The 6,941-nt window shown below is 48.9% G+C and overlaps 1 pseudogene; it reads right to left on the bottom strand.

The window, feature by feature from the left end:
• Positions 1 to 6,827: 6,827 nt before the first annotated feature.
• Positions 6,828 to 6,941, bottom strand: LOC145414283 (5S ribosomal RNA; annotated as a pseudogene).

Below are 6,941 nucleotides of genomic sequence, written 5' to 3'. Positions count from 1 at the left end.
CTGTAGGAGGAGAGTCCACTGGATCTCCTCCTCCTGCCACCCACATCCAGGAGCAGGCATCTTGAACCATCACCTCAATGACCTTCGCCTGTGCTCCCCAGGAGGGTGACAGGTCCCGTGGTAGTATCCACCAGATCTACCACTGGGGGAGAGACCACAGGTCGCCCCTCTAGCCACACTTTTCCCCAACAGCAGGAGGGCAACAGAGTCCACTGGACCTGCAGCAGAAGACAGAAGGCTCACTGGGACTTCTCCTCCTTTGTCCCTAGGACGAATGGTCCCCCGGCAGCGTCCCCCGGACCTGTAAGCCTGAGGGAGTGTCCTCTGGATCTCCCTCGACCACTACCCTGGGAGGGAGCCTGGGCAGTGTCCCCCGGACCTACCAGGTGGAAGGAGTGTCCTCCGGACCTGCCAAGTGGAAGGAGTGTCCTCCGGACCCCCTTCCTCTGCCCTGGCGTGGAGCTTCGGCAGGGACCATCAGGCCTGCTAGGCTGAAAGACAGGCCACTGGTTTCCTCCTCCACGACCCCGGAGGCTCCCTACGAGGGCGCCATCCCTGGCTCAGCCCACCCCTCCTGTGGCTGAGCGAGACACCCCTCCCGCCTCCCCTTCTCCATGAAGAGTGGAGACTGCTCCCCAACAGGGTCCCCCTCAGAGAGTACCTGGGACAGGATCACCCTGAGGCCAGGCGTCCTATCCTTGCAGCCCAGCCCCCGACACCCCCAGCAGCTGACAAACTCCCCCAGGGCGAGTGGCTGCAGTCCGCCCCTGATGGCCTCCTCCTCCAGGCAAGACCACAGTCCCAGGATGATGAAGGGTGCCCTGCGGCCGGCCCCAGGCCCAGATCAGCCCAGATCTGCCTCCAGGACTCCCACCTTGGCCAAGGGCAGGTGCCGCACCGCGTGCCTCTTAGCCCTGTTCGGCTCCAGCTCAGAGGGCCATCACACTCCCAGGGCCCCCACCAGGAAAGGGCCACCCATCATACCTCCCTTCAGCTCGACCCTGACTCCTGACCACGCTGTATGAGACTTGTGCCGAGAACACACCCTGGACGGCCCTCCTCCCACACCAGGGCGTCACCCATGGCTACCTGTGCTGTAGCCTTGGGTGCGCCCCTCGCACCCACTGACGACCCAGCCTACACTGGAGATACTTCCCCCACAACGATTCCCAGTGCTACAGACCCTGTGTGCGAACCCTTCCCCCTTGCCCAGAGCGCCGCATCCCTGTGTGTCCTAAATTACACTAAACTTTCGTGTAGTTCCCCCTGTGTGCATTCCCTGTGTGTCTCCTCCCCCCCTTGCATGTGACCCTCTGCCCCATAGGTAATACCCACACTCCCCAGTGTAATATCTCTGACCCCCCACATGTGTAGTGTGACCCCTGTCCCATACAAGTGGTGACATACAGTGTCTTAATGCAGTGGAATATCCATCCCCCCCCGAGATACGCATACTCCTACATTAAAGTCCCATGTGATATATCTGATTGGTAGAATATTTCAGTGTAGTATACTGTATCTGGGTTGTCGAATGTGTTTTTCCCTCCTTGTGCAATACATACCTGACTTGTGCTATATGTTCTATGTATTGTGATATATAGTGTCGCGTGTTATACTGTGTTCATGCCATATCTGTGTATTGTATTGTGATATATAGTGTATTTGTGCTTTTATATTATACTGTGTCATATAGTGTACTTGTATTTTATATAGGATTGTCCATGTACTAGTGTGTGAATGGTTGTAATCTGTGAATTATCCACTCGGCGGAGTGAGCCAGACACCACCATCCCAAGAGGGGGGTACAGGGAGGCAACTCCCACCCCACAAGGAGACAATGGGGAGGTATTTCCGCGCTCCAAGTGGAAACGACATATATCCCCTGTGACCCGAGGCCCTTCTTCCATGCAGCTGGACCACCAGACAGTATTCAGTTTGAGTGCACTACAGTCCAACGGAGAGAGCACTCACCAGAATCGGGGTGGGACTTGCAACAGCCAAGTCCCAAGCAGGCCCTTGGACACAGTGTCCACTGGATCTGCCTCTAGAGGAGGAGGGGACTCCACCTGAGCCTCACGTCCTGCTATACCCCAGGGGAGCAGCGGCACAGTAGTGTTCTCCGGATCTACTGTAGGAGTGACCATCGATTCTTCTCCTTCTGCCACCCATCTCCGGGAGCCAGCACATTGGCACGTCCTCCAGATGACCTTCTCTGGAACTCCTCAGGAGGGTGGCGGGCCCAGGGGTAGTATCCACCGGATCTACCACCGGTGAGCAGACCACCAGTCATCCCCCAGCTGCACCATCCCCCGACGGCAGGAGGGCAGAGTCCACTGGACCTGTGGCACCCGCCAGGAGACCCCACGGGCCTCCCCCTCTGGTCATCCCCAGAACGAGCAGTCGCCTGGAGGAGTGTCCACCAGATCTCCTTCGGCTGCTACCCTGGGCAGGAGCCTAGGCAGTGTCCACCGGATCTGCCTGGCTGAAGGGGCATCCTCCGGACCTCCCTCTCATGCCCCGCACGGAGCTCCAGCAGGGACTGTTAGGCCTGCCATATTGGGGAGCAGACCACCGGTTGCTTCCCCTCTGTGACTCTGGAGGTTCCTGGTGAGGACGATGCCTCTTGCTCAGCCCACCCCTCCTGTGGCAGAGCGAGGTGCCTCTCTCCCCTCCCATCCTGTACGGAGAGTGGAGACTGCTGCCCCGCAGGTACCCTGCCAGAGACCAGACAGGGCGAGACCACCCAAAGGCCAGGCGTCCTGTCACTGCGGCACCATCCTCGCCACCGCCAGCTGCTGACGGACTCCCCCGGAGTGAGCGGCCACAGATGACTCCTGACGGCCTCCTCCCCTAGGCGAGACCACAGCCCCCAGTGCCAATGAGCCACCCCTTCCGCCTGACGCAGCTGCTGGACCTCCCCCAGTGTTGGCGGCTGCAGCCATCCCGTGACAGCCACCTACCCCAGGGCAGTCCAGCAGCCAACTCTTGGCCCGGACTTGGCCAGGTCTGCTCCCAGGACACCCACCACAACTAAGGGCAGGTGCCGTGTTGCGTGCTTCCTGGCCCTGTTTGACCCTAGTCCTGAGAGCCACTCTTCTCCCAGGGCCCCCATCAGGAAAGGGCTGCCCACCACTCTGCCCTTCAGCCTGATGCGGACCCCAGGCGACCCTGATAGTGACTCCCACTGGGAGTGCACTCCTGATGGCCCCCCCCCCCAACTCCCGGCCACCACCTGCAGCTACCAGCATAGTGGGCCCAGGCTCGCCCTAGCACCACTCACTGCCTGTACCTGTGAGTAGAAGTACTCTAGACTCTTACTATATCCCCCTGTCAGTGTTCCTCCCCCCACTGTGTCATGGCATAAGCCCCTGTGGAAAGTGATTTCCCTCCATTACCCTTAGTGATATCCTGGCCCCAGCGTACAGTGAACTGTGACCTCAGTAGAGAATTCATACTGAGTACTAACAGTGGTACGGGGGCACTAACCCCGGCCATCTCGCATGTGTTCTCCCCTCCCGTTCAATACACAGTTAACTCCATAGACTTCTTTGTGTTGTGCCCCTGCCTCACGGGTTGTTGTGAGCAATATGTGCCCCATGGTGGTATCGCGTCTATGTCACGAGAGTGTACCAAGGGTAATATTCTGTGGGTCCATGTCACGCGAGAACACTGTGAAATAGTGTCACCTCCCGTTCATGTCACGCAAGTGTATAACAAGTGATATATCCCCATGTCCCATGTCACGCGAGTGTATCATAAGACAGCCTATATCCCGTCTATGTCACGCGAGTGTACAGTATAATAGGTGGTATCAAGGTCGAGTGAAATTCAAGGTCTGATCATTTCTGGCTAAAAATGGGACCACTCCATGCATGACGTCACGCGGCACCTGAGCCCGCCACTCCAGTAGGGTTAAGGCGATCAGTTGGACTCCGCTCGGGTGAAGATCCTCAGCTCCTGAATTTTCACTCCAAGCTAGGCTAATGGTGTGCTGTGCAGTTTACAGGCGCACATCCTCGCATCGTAAAAATAAGGAAGATGGAGGTACACATTTATATCGTTTCCCAAAGGATGAGGAATTGAAAAAAAGGTGGATTTATCTTTGTGGCAGAGATAATATTAATGTCAGCAATTCAACTTACCAAGTCTAAAAGGTAACCTTGCAGCTGACTAGCTGTCAAAGTGCAGCCATTATTAGCAATAAGGGTTACAATAACTGACTGAAGATATGATTGCCAATATATATATATATATATATATATATATATATATATATATATATATATATATATATATATATATATATATATATATATATAGTTACGGTATTTGTGTAGGTTAATTTAAAAACGAGGCCTTACAAAGTTTATAAGATGGTCTAGACACATTTGACATTTTGAATTCTCGGGTCAAATAAAAACACAACCAAGTAAAATTTTAAGAGTACCTTGATTCTCTTCCCTCCCATGTTCAGGAAAAACAGGTAAATGATGCCATTATGGTGATACTGTGGTGGTGTGTGTGGTGTGGTATATCTGATGTAGTGTGGTGGTCTGTGCAATGTGGTATATCTGATGTGGTGTGGTGGTGTGTGCAATATGAATTATCTGATGTGGTGTGGTGGTGTGCTACTAGTTCTTACCTAATTGTTCTTACCTAATTGTATCTTTACAGGAATGAGTCAAGCTCGTACTGTCCCGTGTCTTAAACCATATTTAACGTACATATCCTTAAATTTGTGAATTGTTTTGGCACACACTATTTCATTCGGTAGTGCATTCCACTGATCAATTGCTCTGTTTGGGAAACTGAATTTCTTTACGTCTTTATCACCTCTCTTCTTATGCAGTTTTTTGCAGGGTCCTCTTGCTGATGCTTCCCCATATGTTAAGTAATCATTTATGTCTATTTTCTCCTTCCCTGATATGCATTTATAGAGCATTATCATGTCACCTCTTTTTCTTCTCTCCTGTAGTGTTGGTAGATTCAGTTTATTTAGTCTTTCTTCGTAGCTTAGATCCCTTAAGCTTGGTATCCATCTTGTTGCGGCCCTTTGAACTTTTCCAATCTTGTCTATGTGTCTTTTGAGATGAGGACTCCAGACTACTGATGCATACTCCAGGGTTGGTCTGATGAATGATGTTATTATCCTTCTTAGCATGTCTTCATTTATGTATGTGTATACATGTTCCGTACCTTCTCACTGATGTGGTCAGCCGGAGATAGTCTGTTACTGATAATCACACCTAGGTCCTTCTCTCTTTCTGACGTGTGTAGGGTTTTATTTCCTAACGTATAATCCCAATCAGGTCTTTTTCCACTTTTACCAAACTTGATTACATGACACTTGTCCACATTGAATTCCATTTGCCATGTATTACTCCATTCATGAAGTTTATTTAATTCTTCTTGTAGTTCTTTACAAGAGTCTGTGCTAGTAATTCTCCTTTGTATTTTTGGATCGTCTGCAAACATTTAGATAGCTTTCATTTCCAGTGTTACTGTCTATATCATTTATATACACTAAAAACATGATTGGTGCCAGCACTGAGCCCAGTGGTACTCCACTAGTCACTTCTTTCCATGATGTGTAATTTCCCCTTAGTACTGTTCTCATTTCTGTTTTTATGAGAAAATCTTGCATCCAACAAAATAGTTTTCCTCGAATTCCTCCTTGATGGTACAGTTTCCATAAAAGTCTTTGGTGTGGTACTGTGTCAAATGCTTTCTTGAAATCTAAATAGATACTGTCCACCCATCCTTCTCTTTCCTGTATTGTGTCAGTTACTCTGTCATAGTAGATCAACAGATTAGTAACACATGATTTTCCTTTTCTGAAACCAAACTGTCTTTCTGTTATCATATTGTGTTCTTCTAGATGATTTACCCAAGCTTTTCTTATAAGCTTTTCTAATACCTTGCTTACAACACTGGTCAGTGATACTGGTCGGTAGTTAAGTGGATTTTGTCTATTCCCTTTCTTGAATAAGGGGACAATATTTGCTTTCTTCCAAATATCAGGTAGTTTACCTTGATTCAAAGATTTCTTGAAAATTAAAAATAATGGTTTACATAACTCCTTTTCACTTTCTCGTAGCACCCAACATGAAATTTCATTAGGACCATTTGCTTTTCCTCTGTCTAATTTACTTAACACCTCCTGTATTACTTTTTCTGATATTTGTATATCTGGTAGTATGTGTGAGCATGCTTGTTCCACATAGTCCCTCTCAAAATTTTTTTCTTCTGTAAAAACTGATTGGAAATTCTTATTTAGTGCTTCACAAATATCTTTCTCTTGTGTATAGGTGATTCCCTCGTCCGTAATGGATTGTATTTTATCTTTTACTTTGGTTTTGCTTCTGATGCAGCAGTAAAATAGCTTCGGTTGATCAATACTTATCAATACTTTTATTTATGATATCCTCCTCTAACTGTTTTTGGGCTTCCCTCCTTATTCTTGTATAATCGTTTCTTGCCTGTTTGTAATTATTATATGCCCCTTCACTATTGTGTCTTCTGTATCTATTCCACAACAAATCTCTTCTTTCTTTTGATTTTTTACATTTTGTATTGAACCATTTCTCTATTTTCTTTTCTGCTTCTTTGTGCTGTGGGATGTACTTCTGGACTCCTATTTCATAAAATCCACAGATTTTTTTATATACGGCATTTAAATCTTGTCCTCTATGTTCATTTTCCCAATCATTCATTCATTCATTGCCAGACGCCATGTATCCCAAACGGGGTGCCAACGGCTTAGAGTTCATTGTTTTACAGGGAGGGGCACTAATCCTCCACCAACCCCACTTGACACGTAGGGATGCCAACAGCATCTGGTGTTCCCAGGCGGTCACCCATCTAAGTACTAACCAGACCCAACGTTGCTTAACTTCGCTGATCGGACGGGAAGCGGTGTACTCAACGTGGTAAATACTTCT

This window comes from Coenobita brevimanus, chromosome 98, assembly GCF_032717465.1.
Source record: "Coenobita brevimanus isolate Jiangsu-jjx chromosome 98, ASM3271746v2, whole genome shotgun sequence".
Lineage (NCBI taxonomy): Eukaryota > Metazoa > Arthropoda > Malacostraca > Decapoda > Coenobitidae > Coenobita > Coenobita brevimanus.
This window is presented reverse-complemented; position numbering and strand designations above follow the sequence as displayed.